Source organism: Molothrus aeneus, chromosome 6 (assembly GCF_037042795.1).
Source record: "Molothrus aeneus isolate 106 chromosome 6, BPBGC_Maene_1.0, whole genome shotgun sequence".
Lineage (NCBI taxonomy): Eukaryota > Metazoa > Chordata > Aves > Passeriformes > Icteridae > Molothrus > Molothrus aeneus.
In genome coordinates, this window is record NC_089651.1 from 44,238,479 (window position 1) to 44,258,863 (window position 20,385).

Sequence of the window (20,385 nt, forward strand, 5' to 3'; positions counted from 1 at the left end):
TGTTTTAAGATGAGAATCTTGCTGGTGTCAGTATTTTTCTTAAAATTTGCAAAGAAATGTCTCAAGCTATTCACTATTGCAAAAAATATCTAAAAATAAAACAAACATTCCTTTATCTTTTGATATTTAACATCAGACAACAGAGATAAAAACGTATCTGAAATGTGATGCATGAAAAGTCAGAAACCCTCTTTGTAAAGTTGTTCTCAATGCACATACAACTGGATTTCAGCATCCTATTTTATTGTTATGCCATAACATAATTTAAATATAAATTCTTAAAGGTAAATTATATAACTTACATTTAACAGTGAGTGCCAGAAGATGCCTTTCTGTTTTACACCTGTGAGATCATTACTGACATATCTTCAGACAAAATGTCTGGTGTTGAAAACCCCATTCAAATGCTGAAAACTTCTTGTCATTTACTATGCAACCAAGTAAAATGCCAAGTTAGACAGCTACATCGATGTGAATGTATCAGTACTATACAGAAAGAATGAATACAATAAAACTTCTTTCCCTGCTTGGGGCCAGATTCACCACTGAACGTAATTCCTTTGTCAAGAACAAAAACTTTCATTAGGTAAAGGCAGGAAATTTAAGCTTTAAGATATTTTGTTTTAGATCTTAACTATGCTAAAAGCTTTCACTTCAGAGCTTCTACATTAGGTTTTATAACTGAAGGATTTTTGCTGTCAAAGATTTTATCTTTACAGCATAAGGTGCATCATCACCAGCAAATTTGTGAAATCCCATATTAAAATCTTGTTAGAAAGTCAAGATTAAAAAGGTTAGAAAGATTTTTTTAAGGACATCAAAAAAATTTTTTGTAAAGAAAATACATTTGTGGATTCTGTCTAAATATTCTGCTCAAAAAAAGACTGAAAAAAATAATCACTATTGTATGCCATAAATCCTCATCTTCTTTTCCTTTTATTAGATATGGTGTTTTACCAAAGAACTAAGTCTTAGTCCAGAAAAGAGTGGATTCCTTACTAAGATTTTACATAAAATTTCAAATTAATACCTGTTTTGAAATCAGATTACTGAAGAGCAGCAATTTTGTGGCTTCACACTGAATAAAGGCTATTATACAAAAATAAAAATACATTAGAGAAACAATTGCATGGTAAGTTTCTAAAGTCTAGCACTGTAATACAATTGCACAGTAGATGCAAAATATTTTCTGCAGCTTTTCTTGTTTTATTTCTTGCATTTTTTCAATTATAAGAAGGATGAGTCCTTAAGTAATGAAGAACCACAGTAATAGCTTTGAATTTGTGGTTCTTCTGTAGTCATGATTTTTCTTAGCACAGTGTACAGCTCTGTGCTTCTCACTTCCTAACCACTGTATCCCCCACCTCTGCTGGAATCAATGGATCTCACACTGACAAGTGCTGGAGTTTCAAACATTTTATTTTCTTTCCCACGAGTTTTGTGACTGCTGTTGTGTTTACTCATATGCTTCCCAACAGCAAGGGAGCATTTTTGATAGACACTGTCTCCTCTCTCCCCAGCAGTGCTGGCGTGGATTCCCTCTCTCTCCATCTTTTATATCCCTTTTCATGTCTTCCTCTGAGCTAATCAGGTCTGTCAAAGAAGAAGTTCATGTCAACTTAAACCTCACTTAAAAAAGGGCATTACAAGTATTACTACTTCCACATCAGATGCAATAATAACTTTCAGAGTCTTAATACTAATCATAATATTTTTGGGGAAGATTTCTGGTACTAATCTCCAAAAATTAATAAATACTGGTTGGGGGTTTTATTTTGTTTGAAAACGATAAACTGTCCACGTGAGATAAGAGTAAATCTTAAGATCCAGAATACTGAAAATATCATGGCCACCATCAGGAACAAAAAGGATGCAAAGGTTGGTGAACATTACATTAGATAAATGCTTCTTCTTCTCCAAAAAGAACATTTAACCACACCAACAAATTTTCCATTTCCCAAGTGCAACAAAAAATTTTGATCAAGACCCAAAGTTAAACAATTAATTACAAATTAAGGAGGGAAAGATAGCAAAAACTCTTCCAAGAATCAGAACTAAGATTTTTATTTCCATTCCTATACCTAAAAATCTAAACCCATTCTTTGACATTAACAGTTCCTTTCCCATAGCCCATACGACTGAAAAACATAAAAAAAAAAAAAATAGAATTCAATGGCAGGGACTATGAAAATGAATGATTGCAGAGCATAGAAGAAAATACAGCTCATGATCATCTAAAGAACCTGAATGTGAACAAGTCCGTGGGATCTGGTGAAATGCAACTGAAGGTCCTGAGGGAACCAATACCTTAAGTTGCTAATCCACTGTCCATCATGTTATAAAAGTAATGGTGGACTGGTGAAGTTCACACTGACTGGAAAACAGAAAACATAAACACCATTTTTAGAAAAAGGAAGACCCTGAAAATTACAGGCTGATCAGTCTCACCTTGGTGGTCAACAAGATCACAGAGCAGATTCTCCTGGGAACTGTGCAAATGCACATGGAAAATAAGGAGGTAATTTGTGAAAGCAAATATGGCTTCACTAAGGCCATATCATACCTGACCAATTTGATAGTTTTCTGAAACAGGTGTAAAGTTGGTGGATAAGGGAATGATGTCACCTACCTGAATTTGTATAAAACATTTGCCATTGTACTACACATTCTTTTCCCCCGAATGGATTTTGGAATGGATTTGACAGGTAGACTGCACATTTGCTAAGAAATTGGCTGTGTGGTTGTAGCCAGAGCTGTGATCAATATTTTGATGGCCAGGTGGAAAGCAGTGACAAAGACCATTCCTCAGGGGCTGTTATTGGCCCTGGCACGTCTCAGCACCTTTTGTCAGCGACATGGACAGTGGTATCATGTACATCCTCAGCACTGATGACACTGAGCTGTGTGGTGCAGTTGACTTGCTGGAGTGAAGGGATGCCATCCGGAGGCTTGAGACAGTGACCTGTGGGAACCTCATGAAGTTCACTGTGACCAAGTGCAAGGTTCTGCACCTAGGTCAGAGCAATCCCAAACACAAATCCCCAACACAGACTGGGTGATGAGTGGAATGATGGGCAGCCTTGAGAAGAAGGACTTGGGGGTGTTGGGGGATAAAAAGCTGGACATGATCCAGCAAAGTTTATTTACAGCATAGAAAGCCAACTGTATCCTGGGTGCATCAAAAGAAGCCTGTCCTGCAGATTGAAGGTGGGGATTGTCCCCCTCTGCTCTGCCCTGGTGTGGCCCCACAGGGGGTGCTGCAGTAATTCAGTTATATTGATATGAATTAAATATAAAGAAAAAAATTGCTCATTATAGTACATTATTCATCCTTGGCAGTGACAGGCAGTATGGGATCATGAAATCCAAAACTGGTCAGATGTATATGCCTAAGTAGGTGGAATTAAAATTGCATTTTCTTATTTTAGATACCTTGAGTTTGCAAAAGCTTTTGTAAACAGCTTTTAACAGAACCTAAACATAGAAATATGTTTGTATATGCTCTTGAATTAATATATATACCCCTGGCAGTATTAGTAATGAAAGCTGCTGAAGATTATAGCTAAACATCATTGTTGAAAATGGGTTATTAGAGATATTAATTAAAGTGCTATATTTTCTTCTTTTGTGGGAATGGCAAATATCACATAATCTATGCAAAGACCTCTCAGTTTGTAACTACATACTTACATCATAATTACATAAAGGCAGTTTCTCTTTATCCTCTCTTTATCCTGGCCTTTCTTTGTCTGTCATTCTTTGCCTCTTTCATAAATTAGAAAACATACATCTTAACTTATTCCAGGTCTTAAAAGCACTCCAACTGTGGGATTTGGCTTTAGCTCACTCTGATTCTCAGTTTTAAAGTGAAAGCACTAGCTCTGCAGGAAGGAAATAAAATAAAAATAAAATAAATAGAAAAAAAAGAAAGTGGATTGTTTGATTTCTGTGAACTCTTGAGTGGAGAGGCAAGAGATGAAAATTTCTGGTGTCTAAATGCTATATAGAATTGCACATGCATAAACTTCGTATATAAATGCATAGATGATAAATGGGATCCCTAGCATGATGAGTATTTAAAATACTTTCAGTGAGTCTGAAAGTAGAAAGTCTGTTTTTTATGTCTTCAACACAAATACAGACTTTTCAGATGGGATGAGGCAACATTCCAGAGCAGATTAGCACATTTGGTCTGCAGTGCTTCATGATCTTGACTTATGAACTCAGTGAACTCAAATTCTGCTAACACTGCCACAGAATCACAATGAAGGCAAAATAACTCCATTACCAGAAGCTTAAATATTGTGGTTTTAAATAATGTTCATTTTAACCAAAAAACTCCCTACTGGAGTATTCCATGTATTTTATTCATGGTGAACCAAATGGGTTGGAAGTATTGCCATTGTGGTTAGGCAGTAAGAAATTATTTTATTTTAAAAACACTGTGATTAGCTTTGTGGGTGGGTGAAATTGTGGGTGTGAGCAGCTCTAGATGAGTGCATGCCTATGTAGACACAACAATGTAGTAGCCAAAGCCAAGAAAATTAAATGTCACTTTTTTCTATCCTTAGGATTTTTATTAAAGGTGGAGGCAAAAAATGTTGCTCAAACCAAAAGAAAAACAAAACAAAACCAACCAACTAAATAAACAAACAAAAAAATCCCCAAAAACAAAACAAAGAAATTAAAAAGAAAAAGCAACTACATTAGACAAAATTGCTATTATGTATATCAGTTTCCTCAGGGTAGGTATTGTATGCACTTTATTGTATAGTGCCTGAAGGAAAATGTTGCAATACAATGATAAAAATATATGAAAGGTTTAAATGCTTTGATAATATTTAACTGATGCATTAGTGGTATGATTTTAGAATCAAAGAAAGAGCCTCTATTCTACCACAGAAATAGCCCTGATGGATCACACTGACAAAGCAGCGTGTGGGAGGCTGAGGGCTATCCTATGCCTGTCGTCCTTAACACTTTCAATCCACCAACTTATATTAGTATATAATTCATAAAACATGCAAAGGCTTTAAACTTTCACATCTTTATAATCTGTTATATAGGATCAGCCTGGACGTTTTCAAGATATACTGAAGTTCTAATTTTTAAATAATAACAATAATAATAATAATAATAATAATAATAATAATAATAATAATAATAATAATAATAATAATAATAATAATAATAAATAATGATGATAATAATAATAATAACAGCCGACAAGAGGTAAAATTATCAGAATTTTAAAAATATACAAAATAAATATTTACTTTAATGCTACATTGAAAAGTGATATGTTTTACTGTGCACTTATTTTAGAAATACTTCAAACACTTCTCACAAATCAGGAATCCAAAAGTGATTTCATTTTAAGATGTTTTGAAATTTTAGCTAGTAATTGTAAGATTAAAAAACCAAAAGAATACTTTTTGACATAAAATTTATGGTCATGGGACTTCTAAAGAGAAAAATAAGGTCTTCTGAAGCTAAGCCAAAAAAAGCTAGGAGAAACTAAAGAAAACAGGCAACAATTCCTTGTACCCTGAGGCTCTTTGGAAAACCCTAGTTTAAGACACCTCTGAGGGGATTTAACATAATACCATCTTAAAGATATCAAGGCAGTGTGTATGAAATACCCTGGCACTTTCTACTGAACTCTGACATATTTGGAATTTTATTTTTTTGTTGGATATATATTCAATGACTCAGCTATCTGTATTGGGAACTGAACTGGAAACATAATGTGATAAAAACTCTCTTGTGAGAGATCTTGCATCTATTTGTTCTTATAAAATGTAATAGCTGTAAACACACTGAAACCAAAACCAGTGACAACCAGCCAACTAAAAATCTCTGAAACCCGGAGATAAATTTCAGTTTGAATGATTAATTTATTATAAGGGAAAAATACAAATGGAAATAAGAACAAAGATAATGTCTCTATTAGGGAAGACAGTGCATAGTTCTTTGGAACATGCTGAATGAAGTCTGGCTCGCAAATCCCCTAGAGTCAGTAAAATAAATATGTGTACATAGAGGGAAAATGTAGACCTGCCACCTCATCGACAGTTTCATAGCTGTATGAATCTCAAGAAAGTTGTATTAGAGTCAAGACATGTTTAATTTACTTGGTGGATTTTTCCTCATTGACTTCACTGGTGCCAAGGTCTTATGAGAATTGTATTCACAATATTTTCTAATGCTTACAATACTAGTTAAAAACATATGTCTTTGTCACTTCAAAATAGAAAACTGATTTGACTTCTTGGAAAGGTTTGAGTGATCCAGCCTCATTATATTGCCTTGATTTGGTCACTTGTTTATAGTACAAGTGTCAAGCCAGTCTAATGATCATCTACAGACAACAGCTGCAATCAACAGAAATCCAGAAATATTGCTTGTTATATTGAAACTGTGAAATGAAAGGAAACCAGCAAATATTAAGAGCTTTTAAAGACAGTTTGTTGTTTAGGGACTGTCTCAACATAAGCTCTAAAGTTCTTGATGGATAGAAAGCTACTTTAGGCAACATATTGTATCTTGAATTAAAAAAAATATTCTTACCTATGCCCTCATCCCACAAGGTGAAGAACTCAAACATTTTGTTTACTGATGACATTGTATAAATAATAAACAGCACATCACTGAAGTAAAGTCTTTCAAATAGCTGTAACTAATTCAGTAGATGACATTTACAAAAAAAAAAACTGATTAAAATAATTATACTCTAACTTTATTTCTTGAGAAACAATTCCAACATGTAAAGAAAAAGTTTTTATTTGTACTATTTTCAAAAGTATTTAGTAGATAATATTTCAGCTCATTCTAGGCATTTTTAATCTATTATTCATCAGAATCACAATATCTGTTACAGCTATTTTGCTATAAATTTTTTCTCTAATCTCACTAGAATAAACACTGCTATTATCATAAGTCACTTGAGCTTAAAAATGTCTCTGTGGACAAAGGCCTTTTGATCCTTAGACCTTTGCAACTTTAAAATTTACTGCAAATGTGATTTGGATAACAATGTTTTTAGACAACAGTTGGTAATGAAAAAGTGAATTTTTGAATGCACATGTGAATTTCACTTCATCTGGTGTGGGAGATCTGATAGAAATTTGGACCGTGATGTATCCTTATGTCCATGATTAATGAACTGTTAATCCTGAAGATACAAGACTGATAATAAAAAATACCATTGGGGAAAAAAAAATATTTTACCGACTCCTTTTCCCATCTATCAGATGGCAACAGATGCAAAATGGATTTTTCCCCGCTAGCTCAGTCTCTGTAATTTAGTGCATACCTGCTTGGCCACCACTTCACAGATAACACATTCTTTACCTAGGATTTTCATCTAAGCTAGCACATGCAATACACAGTAAAGAAGCTCATCATTTGACTGATGAGTTAGAATTCCAGACCCAGTAGTAATTAACTTTATTGTGATTTCAGGTGTCTGTGCTCTTTACAAAAACCTACGATACAGTTTGCTGGATTTTTTTCAGTATGTTACCTTACATGGAATGCCCCTGTTAGACATACAAAGAGGAAGTGTTGGATCCCTGCAGAAATGTGTCTTCTTAACAAATCAGAAAACTGATTTGTTTCTTTTACCTGTTTTTTTTGGTTTTTTTTACAGTGGACTTCAGCCTGCAAGTTCAGCACCTTTTCATCAGCTGACAAGTTAATTAAAAAAACCACCCAAACAACAACATGACGTGAATAAATCATTTAAATGAAAGTAGCCCATAGTCAATCTTTCCACTGTGCAATGGCATAGCAAGTCAATAATAGTTTAATTGGATTGCTGAATTATCTTTTATACTAAAGACACTAACCTTTCCTAAATAAATGGAAAACTAAACTGTTGCATATGAAGTTTTTCTTCAAATCTCTCACTTTATTTTTTTGAAATACAGTATGCAAGTTTAAAATACAAATAATGGGGGCAGGAACTATAAATGTGTTTTATTACATAATAACAAAAAAAAATTGTTAGGCCCTTTTTCACTGTAGGTAGGTTACAGATGTTTTTGCTTTATGCTTGTAGAAAAGCAGGTGGGAGGTACATATTCGTAGTAGAAAAAGAAAAGATCATTCCAAATATTATGGGAGACCTGGACAAGAATGTAAGAGGGAACCAAGGAAAGTCACATGAAGCAGGAGTTGTTTTCTGCTATTCTTTGAAGAGCTTACAGAGCTTGCTAAAGTGCAGATGATGCTCCCTGGCTTTAATACACGATCTCCTGAGCAGCCGCTGGAGCTCAGTGGCCTCGTGTGGCTGGCCCAGGTCCTGCTGAGCCAAGCAGCACCTCCACCTGGAACTGCATCACTCCTACTGTGGCAAAAGCTCACTGCAGAGAAAGGGAATGAAGGCACTAGGGGGGCAGAAAACCTGGGGTTTATCCTCAGATTTAGCACCCATGAGAAGAGAGAGGAAGGAAGGAATTCTTTATCTTGGTTTCCACGTCTACTGTTTATCAAATGCATAAACTCTTAAAATGAGAACTTTTTTTGATTGGAGGAGCACAGACTGTCATTTGCTGAATTCTTTCAGATTTTTTTTTGTAACAAATAACAAAAATATAATGCTAATCTACCATATATTGCTAATACTATGCAATATGTATGTAAAATACATCCAATTAGAAAATATGAATTTCTGAATTTTTTGCTTATGTCTCCATGTTCGTACAACTATATCTTAAGTTAGCACAAAATAATGATGATCTTAAATGTTTTAACCTTCTTTTTTTTTCCATTTTTTACTTCTTTTTATTATCAGCTGTACTATAATTTTTTGTCAATGCCATGTTTGTAATCAGAGAGAAGGATAGTCAGTAAGAAAAATATGTTTTAGCTTAGTAGTGTGTGCCTATATGTATATATGTACATATATATATAATTGATATTAAAATAAGTTTAATGGAAATACAAATAATTATAAAACATGACAATTACATAAAGTCTAGGTTCAATACATCAGCAGACTGTGCCTCATGGTCCATGTAGACATGAGCAAGTTGCCTCCATCTTCTATTCCATAATGTTTCTCAAGAAAGGCCAGAAAAAATGAGAGCATGCACAATTGCAGGCTGAATGAAATTATTTATTCAGGTTAACAATGTAGAAATAAAATCAAATCAGAGGTCAGACCAATAAAAGGACCAGCTTTCATAAGAAGTCAGATCTACCTATGCTTTTCTATGAGCAAAATTGATAGCTTTTCAATATTGTATCCTGAAAATGTGTCACTGAGTGACATGGCTTTTCACCTTTAAATCTGAGGTGAAAATAAGGAGGTCTGTCTTTCATTAATTTTGCAAACATATTTTGGATCTTTTCCTATGTTTTGGCTGGCTGAACTTTCCCAAATTCCAGAAGGAAAGCTCCCTTTCCTGTCTTCTGCCATAAATAACATCTTTTTCTTAATGTATTTCACTATTCAGAACAGTTTCTAAGCCTGTTCACAAAGCTGTCAGGTCAAATGAATCGCTCTCCCCTGATGTTTGTTATTAACAGATTGTATACTGATAGGATAATAACCTCTTTCTTCATACATGAAAGGCATTCTTGTGAGCTGGATTACAACTTGAGATATAAAAGACGTGCTCTGTGGATAACTTCCAGGCTACTTTGCACCACATTGCTCTCCCATAATTTTCTGTTTGTTATCTTGAACGAGTGACAGTAACCACCGATCAGAAACTGAAATTTATGTGAAATGAGTACCACATGTATGATGTTTACTTCAGTCTGGCCAAAGCAGGGACAGATCATTATAGCCCACAGAACTATGTGTTTTAGACAGTGTATGCAATTTGATATCAAGTGCCATAACTTGAATATGCAATAAAAAAAAAGAGACTGGTTTGAAAAATAAACCTCTTGTCATATCATGTGTTAGTTTCCAGCAAGGTTTTGGGGTGGTTTTGTCAAACAAGTACTTATTTGGTTTTTTTTAATATGTTAAAATGATCATTTGTCTTCTTTGGTGGATAACTGTACATGTTTTTAGTGTATGTAAGCTATTGGTACTTGATTGAAGATTTGAAGGAGAGTGGCAAAGGTTTTGCTAATAAAAAAATAAACTCCCTAAGATCATTAGAAAGGGCAAGTGAAGATGTGAATGACAAATAGCTTCAGCTAAAAGTGAGGTATTTCAGTACCTCAAGACCATTCATTACAAGCTGGAAAGGACCAAAATTCAGAGTTCATTTGCACTTCTGCAATACCACTGAAATATTAAGTACAAGACAGAGTGTGTCCCTTCATTCTTGTAAATTGTTAGTCTTGTGTTGAGATTTATAAAACCTTGATTTGAGTACCTAGAGGGAATATTTAAATTAACAACTTAAATTCCTTTTGCAGTCAGTCTAACACAATAGACAATTCACCCCAAATTTGAATTACAGATTTAGAGTGCCCATTTCTCTAAAATAACTGGAGTTTTATGGCATTTGGACTCAGTTAAAGTGACCAAAATTATGCATGGACCCCTTCCTGAGCTAAATAGCTGTTGCTGTTGCCTTAGTCAGTTGAAGGACCAGAAATCAAAATTTGAGACAGCATACAGTAAAAAAAAAAGGTGTGAAGGCTGATCATACTTTTTCTAACATTTCTTAAGGGGAATACTAATAACTAACTGAAAATGTTTCAAATATATGAAACTTATGGGTTTGTTAATTTTTGTGTTAGTTCTTTGAATGTTGCAACACTAGAATACTTCAGTAAAAATAGAAATATTTATAAATATGCTGTCCCAGAGCATATTGAGAATTGTAATACAATTATTTGAATTTCCATTTCCATTCTGTGTTAGCTTGAATAAAATATTACCTGTGATATATTTTGTTTTTTGCAATACAATTCCAGATGTAATATAGTTCACATTAAAGCAAAGAAATTTTTCCATCACATATATTTTTTTAAGACAAACTACAGTAAATCCAAAGATGAGGTTTTTTTATATGTTTTCAGGATATATTCTGAATCTGTTGGAAGTCCAGCTGGAAAATATCACAAATTTGATATCTTATTAGTCTCCTAATGTCATGTCTCTGTCAATTATGGGATGTGAATGCAAACCTGAGGGATTTTTGCTCTGTGCTCCATTACTCATTAAAAACATCATCCTATGACACACGCTCCTATTGATTCTTGCTGCTCTTCTCTGAAATTCAGCTTTGGTTGACAAAATGTTTGAATTCCAATTTCAGCAATTTAAGAAAACAATAAGGATTAGCTTTTGTTGTCTTGTTATATGTTGTTTTGCAGCTATAAATTTGGAACACTGAATGTATATTCTGATGGGTTCCAGTTCAGTAGCTTTCTTATATTAACCTTGATATAAATTGAATATGTGATTAACTGACTTCTTGAATGCAGCAATACAGAAAGTTTGCCTTAATCATTTATACAGACTATATTCTTCACTGATACATGAAAATAGAAGTCCATTAACATCAATGAAAATTTTCACAGAATTTTCCTCATAGGTTTATTTTTAAATTCTGTGTTTTCATTGCAGGTATGCATATGCACACAGATACACCATATATATATATATATATAAAATACACATATATTTTTATGCATCTGCATATATATATATTCATATCAATATAAAATACAGTAATTTCACTGAGAACTTGAAAAATAACACATAATTTCAGATATATTTCTCTTTCATTTACCTCTCAGAGTATGATGTGATTTTATATGAAGTACAAACCCAGAAGTCTTCATCTGCTTGCTTTGACCTGTCAAATGATAATATTTAGATAATATTTACTTGCTTATAGTTTTGTCTCAGTGACCTTAATGTTTTTGTGAGCAGTTTCAAGACTGCATGTGCATGAAAAAGATTTTATATTAAAATAAACAAAAAAACAACAATAAAAAATTCCTTTACGTTTCACTGGTTGTTTAAGATGTTTTTCCTTGAGGAGAAAAAATCTTCAAAAGCACATACCCAAGAATGTGCTTCAAAGTTCTAATTTAGCTCTTTTCACATTTGCTCCCAGAAGGGTAGAGATTAATGTATAAATTATTCTACTTTCTCCTGAGGTTTCAAGAATTATGACCAAATAATTAATCCAAAACTGTCTGCACATAGTTTTTCATTTTTTTAATGGGGGACATTCAGTTTGGGAGACCATTCTGTAGTCTAATTTCAGCTACAGCTGAAAGACAGCCACAGTCTAATCTATAGCTCCCATTTTCATAATTTTTCCACAAATTTTTAAAATTTTTATTTTGAGAAAGATTTTAATTGGTAGCCAGGTTCATTGTCTCTGCTGTATAAAGCATCAATATCTTCCTTACTGAAGATTTCATAAATACGATCAATGTATAAGATATGCATTTTGTTGTTTGATAATTCATGTAGTAAAATCATTTTTGAGGGCTGGATTAATGGATAGATGAATTTGAAAGGAGAATTTGGGTTTTGCTTTTAAAATCATCAACATAAAATTATAAAAAAATCTGACAACATGTGTCAGAGGAAGAAGCATAAACAGCTAGAAAGAAGAGTCCTCATTTCTTTTAATGAAGATTGACTCTCTCTCACTCTCTGCATACTCAGAGATGATGAAACTAATACCCATCAACACAGATTTCCTGCTTTAGCTCAATTGTGAAACTCATACAAAGAAACTGATGAGGAGCTAGGTGGAAGTCTTAGCGTTACAAAAAGGAATCTTTATAGGGATGTGAAGAGTGTAAGTACTATGTGAGTCATCCACTACATCTGTGACTTAACCAAGGTCATCTTATATTAAGAAAATTATCACTATGCCAACAACATTCCCATAGATAGATAGCTTTCAAGAGACCGAATCAGTACTGGCAGTGCACGTGACATGAGGAAACTTTATGCAGACTGATAAACTATGTCTTGTTAAGCATATTTTCAGAACTCCATAACGCACTGAACTTCCCCAAATAGTGATTGCCTGTTACAGAGGAATAAAATCTGCACTGTAGAGTAGAAGGGGCTTTGTCACACCAACAATTGCAGCAACTAATAAATCAAACAATTCTGACAAGTCTTCCAGCATAGGGTGTGGACAGAGTTGAACAGTGCAAGGGGATAGGACAGCCCCTACATAGAGTTTACTCTGAATTACTTGCCCTGAAGGTCTTACTACACAAAACACACTGCTTCAAGCAACAATTCAAATTGCATTAAGCCTGAACCGTGCTCATAGTGAATCATGAGGGCTGGGCAATATCATTTGCATGTAGAAGCCAAACAGTTGGAGTTACACCCTATTTTCCTGCACTCGCCACTCCTCTAGGCAAAGACGATGTGGTAATGTGATGTCTGCATAAAATTCTTGGTTGCTCCACAGGCAAGGTTTATTTCAGTTAAAGTCCTTCTCCTGGGTGTCATGATCATTTATGCATAGCCAGGGGACAAGCTCATATATAATTACATATCTTAAGTCCATCCACCACAGTGATAGCTGCACATCAAATTCCAACTGAATGTAGATCTGAGCACTTGCTCTTAAAAGTCAAGAGTACTTTGACAGGATTTGAGACAGAAAATGAGCTATCTTAACATTTTTTAGATTTACAAGCAGAAAGGCATTTTAGCCAACCAAGTCTGTCTTCATGGATAATTTACAGTTCACAATTTAAAAATTTGCCTCTGCTACAAGAATCTTTTTTTATTATATTATGAATATAAGCAGAGGATAAAAGGTTTTGTTATTTACCAACATAAGAGGGCCAAATACAAGTTAGAAATGTTGAAGTCCTAAGGGTTCAGTCTTGAAGGCTCAAAGCATTAGTTATTTGAAAGGACAAAAATTATACAATACTTTTGAGTGGTATTTTTGATCATTAAAAATAATTCCCTTTGTCATAACTGCCTAAAAAACTCACATGTATCACTCTTCATACTAATAAATTATGATTTTTAAATAGGTGTGCATATATTGTTTCAAACCTATCTCTCTTCAGACGTTCAAAAGCTGCCTCCTTCTCACAGAGCATTTGTTTAAAATCAGTCTGGCTTGCATGGATTATGTTAACTTTACAAAGAAAAAATTAATCTCAAACATGTCTAAAATATCTAATCTCAAAATTTCAACCCAAACAATAATTAATTTTCATCCTGAAAATGTGAAGAAAAAAAGAAGAAATAATGAGTCCTAATTAGAATTTAATTCTTATCACTGTAAACATGTAAGACTTCATTTACTGTCAGTGGAGTTCTGCTATGTGCAGAAATTAGGAGTCCATCTCAGTGCATCTCCATCTGAACATTCTTATGTATTGGAAGAATTGTCCCCTAAATATTCTTCATTTTTCTCCTCAGTTTCAGTGAAGTTTTCATAGTTTGAGTTTCTGTAACCCTTGACCACAGGCTGCTAACCTCTCCCTCAAGCTAGCCCATTCTTTCCCTTGTCCCACCCCGTGTCTTCACATTTTTCTGGCAGCGATCCCAGGTACAGGGAAATATTCTGCCAAATCCAAGTTCAGAGTGAGGACACATCTCAGTTTCCAAAGAAGAAGAACATTTCACAGAGGAGAGTATTACATATGAGGAACTTCATCTTTACAAAAACAAAGATGCTTGCATATGATTAGTTACAGTAATAAGTCTTTCCAATTCAAACCACCTGCTTTGGAGGATCCATGTAAATAATTTCTAAATCCTTACACCACTTCAGGTTTTTAACGGAAAAAAAAAAAATGGGAGAAAATCATGTTCCTGTTGTCATTCTTGTTTCTATACTAAACAAATTGTTTAACGATATCTCATGAAATAAAACACTGTGGTTTTAGAGATAAATTATTTAATATTCTAAAATCTGCATAAGCAACACCCACAGCAGTATTAAATGCCCACACTTTGATTTAGCCAACTAGATTTGTCAGGCTTATGTCCTTTTCACATTGTAGTAACAATGTTTGTTGTGACAGACTTTCTTCAGCCATGTTTTCCCTCAGGTTTCTTTATAAAGATCAGTTCCCCTTGTTTAAAAAATGCTAAATTATACAGACATGGTGGAATGAAGTTTTATTGCAATGAATATCACTATTATTTACATAGAAACACTCTTCCTTCATGCCTTAAACCAATTAATCAGAAATAGTGCAATGCAACAATTATGTTTTATATTCTTGCCAGTAATGACAGCTTATGCAGATAACACATTTGTGACTAGTTACAGGCTGCATTTAAACCTGTGTGTGCCTGCTTAATCCTCTTCTGCCTAAAGTGTCCCACTGCTGAGAGGCTAAAGATAGAGCCTTACTGAGCTGCACAATATGATGTGCTGGAGCAGGTGGAAACAAGGATTAGATGACTTTCAGCAACCCTGTGAAAGGCCCAAATTTGAGGCATGTCCAGGCAATATCTGCAAAAGATTTTATTTCCCTTCTCTTCAGAGAATCCATGGAAAACCCCAGCTACTGGTGGAGCTGAATTTACCAGACCACCATGGAATTTTTAAAGTATGAATCAGCATGTTGTGGCATCCACTTGTTTGGTTTCCTCTGCTTCTTTTCAGCTTTCCTCTGTTGATGCTCGAAATATTGGTTCTAGTACAAGCAAACCATCTCCTGAGAGACTCAGAAAGGAGTGGTATTAGAGAGTCTAAAGAGATCAGCAGTTATCCCAAGCATTGCACATAGACTGGCCTTACCCTAATCCAGAATCCTCTTTCCCTTGTGCTCTAGTTGCTGATGTGGCTCGGAATACATATGATCTTTCTGCCTTGTGGACAATAATGTAGTGGGAATGAATAAGACCTAATAAGCATTTCTGAAAAAAATGTTCTGCCTTGCACTAGCCTGAGCTGGATTCCTTCTCTACCCTTTTAAGTCATTGCAAACATGTTAAAGTCCACTTGTTTCAAGTTTAATATTGAGCAAGCTCCCTGCCTGATATTTAGACCTGTATTTATTCTGTGTTGAAGGATAGGCAGCTACATGATGCAGATGCTCGTTTGGACTTTTTAAATGCATTACATTATTTGGGACTTTTGCCACGAGCTGCTGTTTTGACTGGATACAGGATCATTGAGAGAGAGAAAGAAACTGCCACACCTAGTGCTTCTGAATGAATAGTTAGATGTCTTGTACCCTTTTGAAGAGATAAACATTTAATTCTCCCGGTGTCATTTCCTTGTTGAGTCATTCTCCTGTTGCTGAGACAGCTTCTTTTACCTTTGAACTGCCTAGCCTACATTTTTTCTTGATAGATGTGGTGTGCAAAATGCAAGAGAAAGAGGAAGCATGCCACCCCAATGTCTTCATATGCACAAGGATAGAAGGTACATGCTGATCAATGCGCTATTCATCTGCTATAGACTGGTGACAGGCATCTGAGGGTTGGATGAGGGCAGATTAATCTTTCTCCAAATCATTCTTCATGACTGCTCCTAGGTCAGCAGTCATGAAAGGAAATGCAGTCTGGATTTCTGAACCAAGAGTCAAGATTCTAAGGCCTGCTTGCTGTGGCACTCAGACTTCCCAGGGAATAGTGACACCCCAAGAAATGTAGATGGTTTCTTCAGAGGAATGCAATGGTGCTGTTCAGTGTTGAGAGGGATCTGTTTTCTCTTTGCTCTTTCAAGAATAGCTTTAGTATCAGATTTCTCACCCTAAAAAATGTGTTTTCTCTGTTTTTTTCCTAAGTAAATATTTTTTTCCTACATAAATAAATGTTCACACTTTTGATATATTTTTTATATATTTTCAGGTACAAGGATGGACACAGAGGGGATTAAAAGGCAGGAAACAACTGCTTGCCTCATATAGCTCCACAGGGTAGGTACTAGAGCTGTCATCAGAAAATGCCATTTCCTCCATTTCCTTCAGCATGCTGGAAATGGAATCAGTAATTTTCAACATATATTCTGCATCCAAAATCATAATTTGTAGGCATTATATTGAATGTTTGAATTCCAGTGAAGCATTATAGTTCTGAAAGCCTGTTGTCAAACCATGACAACAAATGTCCATTTTCTTCCAGAGTGGTTAGGGCTCCCAGCTGCTGTGGCTTAGTGGACTCTCATGATGTAAATTGCTGTGCAAACCTCGAATTTGATAGGACTAGGAGTTCAAAGGAGAGGATGGTCATAGGGTTTCCGTCTCCATTTTGTCAAAAACTCTGGAAATCATGGGAATACAAATTCAACCAGGACTTAACAATGACCTTTGTGGTTTTACACAGCTCTGATCTTTAAAAATTCCTTAACTACTCCTTACTTTTTTGCCTTTCCCATCCATATTTCTTACTTCTAAATAAGTATGCAACAAGACTCAGAATTCTGATTTTAGGAACACAGATTCTAAGCAGAATCCCCACCTTATTTCTGATTATTGTAAAAGAGACTTCCAAACCAGAAATACATCGTTAGTAGTAGAAAAGCAAACACATTCTGGAGACCTCTTACTTTACTTACATCTAACTGCTTCAAAGACGACCATGAGTTAGGTCTAGGTGACCATTTATCACCCTCGGTCTTGATACAGGAACCATAGGTAAACTAGGTAAGGACTACTGAGGAGGAAACTAGAGTGCAGGGAAGCATACACATTTTGTCTGAACAGGGAGATGACAGTCATAGAGCAAGATTTGAAGTTCCACCTTTCAGGCAGTACCTTCTATACTCTCCCTTATCTTTTTTTTTCTTCCTAAAAGACAAAAATGAGGAAGGCCATTGTTAAGGAAGTCATAGGAAAAGAAAAAAAAACTTCTTTCAAGATGTCTAAAAGAACAGATATTTGGTTTACAGAGCAGAATTTCTGGCAATTCTTGTTTACTTTTGAGTATGTATCATTTAACCACAGTGAGAGGGTGGTGACTCACATACAGTGGGATTCTTCCAACCAGACTTCATGAGAAATACCAGAACTTCTGTCAGGCTTGCAATATAAACATACTAAAACTTTTCTGAACACCCATGAGTCTAATAATTGTACTTTGACTAATACTTTATTAGTATCTGATCTTTATTATCAGCATCTGTGACAAACATAATCTTCATCGTTTCCAGGTTAAAAATAATATAAGTAGATATATCCTTTTGTTTCTGGTATAATGAATTTGCAAGTCTAACATTTAAAAATTAATTCCTGTGATTCTATTTTGGGCTGTGAATTATGGACAATTTGTAATCAGTTGCAAAAGATTAAACCCTAGGCATAGCTAATGGGGATGTTTTAATAGTGCAGATGGCAAAACAGCCTGTGAAAGCAGGTCTGGTGGGCATTCTGCAAAAGCTAATTCAGTCAAAATTTATCCAAGATGACATAATGTACAATTGCTACACTGGGAAAGTCTATTAAAATTTCACACATTTAAATCTCTCCCTTCTCTTTTAATTAGAATTTTCCAAGATAAAATAGAAGATGTGTACCTCTCTGAACCCAGCAGGAAAGGTCAAGGATAAACAGCATGATGCATGAAGCTCCTTTGTGCCCAACATGTTCAGGTTAGAAAGAATGTGTTAAAATGATTGTGTGGAAAAGACATGTCTGGGAATGAATTTTCATTGTGAAGCAACAGTGGCAGTGAGATGTTCTGCCTGCACATGCACACCCACCCACTCCGCCTGTTACATTATTCAGTGTGTGTGCTGCTTTCCTAAGCACTGCAAGGGAAGTGAATTCCTCTTTTTCTCAGGACTAAGTATTCATTTTCCAAAAGACTTCAAAGTTTTAACCTCATTTACCACTGAATTTTCCAGGGAATTCAAATTATATTCTTGAAAGAATCCATAGAGAAGATTACTCTGGATTCTCATTCTGATGCAAAGTCACATTTATGGATGTTATTGTACTGAAAAATCAAGAAGCAATCCCTTTTTATTATAATATAAAGTCAAGGTAATTTTTTTCCTTTTTTCTTTTTTTTTTTTTTTTTTCCTTTCTGGCCCTGTGAATGCTGTATTCCTTGCCATGAAAGGAGCTAGCTTGACAAGGGAATTGGGAAGTGTGTTCAGAAAACTCTTTTGAAAACTGCTCTGGAAGAAAATGCAGTGACTGTAGTGGAAAACATGGGTTTCAGCTTTTTAATTGTGAGAAGGCAACCCAAGTTTAGTACTTCCTATATAACCTCTGCTGTTGTAATTGCATTATCCAAGAGACCTTGGCCTACTTATGGACAGCAATTTTTGAATGAATTTTCCATATATGTAAATGCTTGCCGGGTTAGGCTGTGCAGGGATGGCAACTTTACGAACAAGATATCTATGCATCTCAAGACTCCTGAACAATTAAGCAAGGTTTGTAAATAACTGTTAGATCTGAGCACTTAAATTGCATATGAAGTGTCTCTGACCTCCTATATTTCTCAGAGAAAAGTATTATATGACATTGATGCATTTGATGATCTACTGAACAAACGTACTGAACATACGTATTCCAAGGCCCAAAGATTCTTACATTGGCGGTAAGAAACCACAAGATATTTTATGTAGGACTCATTCATGAATTTTTATCTGTAAATGAAGTAACACTTTTTAGGAGTTCTATAGAGCAAAATCATCCTAGTCAATAATCAACCCCAAAGACTAGAACAGGGTTCAGAACACACCATAACATTTTTCTGATGAATGAGACTAGACCTTTTTCTTTTTCTTTTTTTTTTAATTTTTAACATTTTAGTAAAAAGTACCTAGCATACCATAACACATAAAAAAATAAAGGAAAAATATTTTATGATTTCATGTTTAATATAAAATCTTTCTTGGATGGTTTCAGAATAGTACAACTAAAATCCGAAAGGTCAAACATTTTATGCTATTTCTTTGATTAAAACTTCATTGCACTGTGCAGCTGAAACAGTGCACATGTGTCTACAAACTTACCTTCTCCTATCCAAATTCAATCACTACAAAATTTCCATTAAAAGCAATACACTTAATAGGCATTATTTAATCGAAGGGTACCAGCTGTGGTATTTAAAATAGCAGCTCCATATTTAAGTAAGATGACAGACTTCTTTTCTATCTTTTTAAAGACTGTGTTCCATTTATTGTAAATGTTTTACAGTTACTAAGCTGTTAAATTGCCAATACAGAAGTTACTTTTAGCTAAAGGTCTTCATGCTAAAAATTAAAATGAACTATTCACAAATTCATCAGGTTAAACTTGATCAAATTCAGTATTATTGTAACTTCAACAGGAAAAATCTATTCAAAACTACAGAAATATTATTGTTACTTGAAGAAACAGTAAGATGTTGGTTTAAAAACATATTATTTCAGAAAATATTATGCCCTTGTCAGTGAAGTTTTACAGCATACTTCGTCACTGTAATTTAACCACTAGAAGTGTGCTTTGGATTGCAGTAAAAAAAAAAATTACTATTTTCCTATGACTGCTAGTTTGTTTATTAGTAAC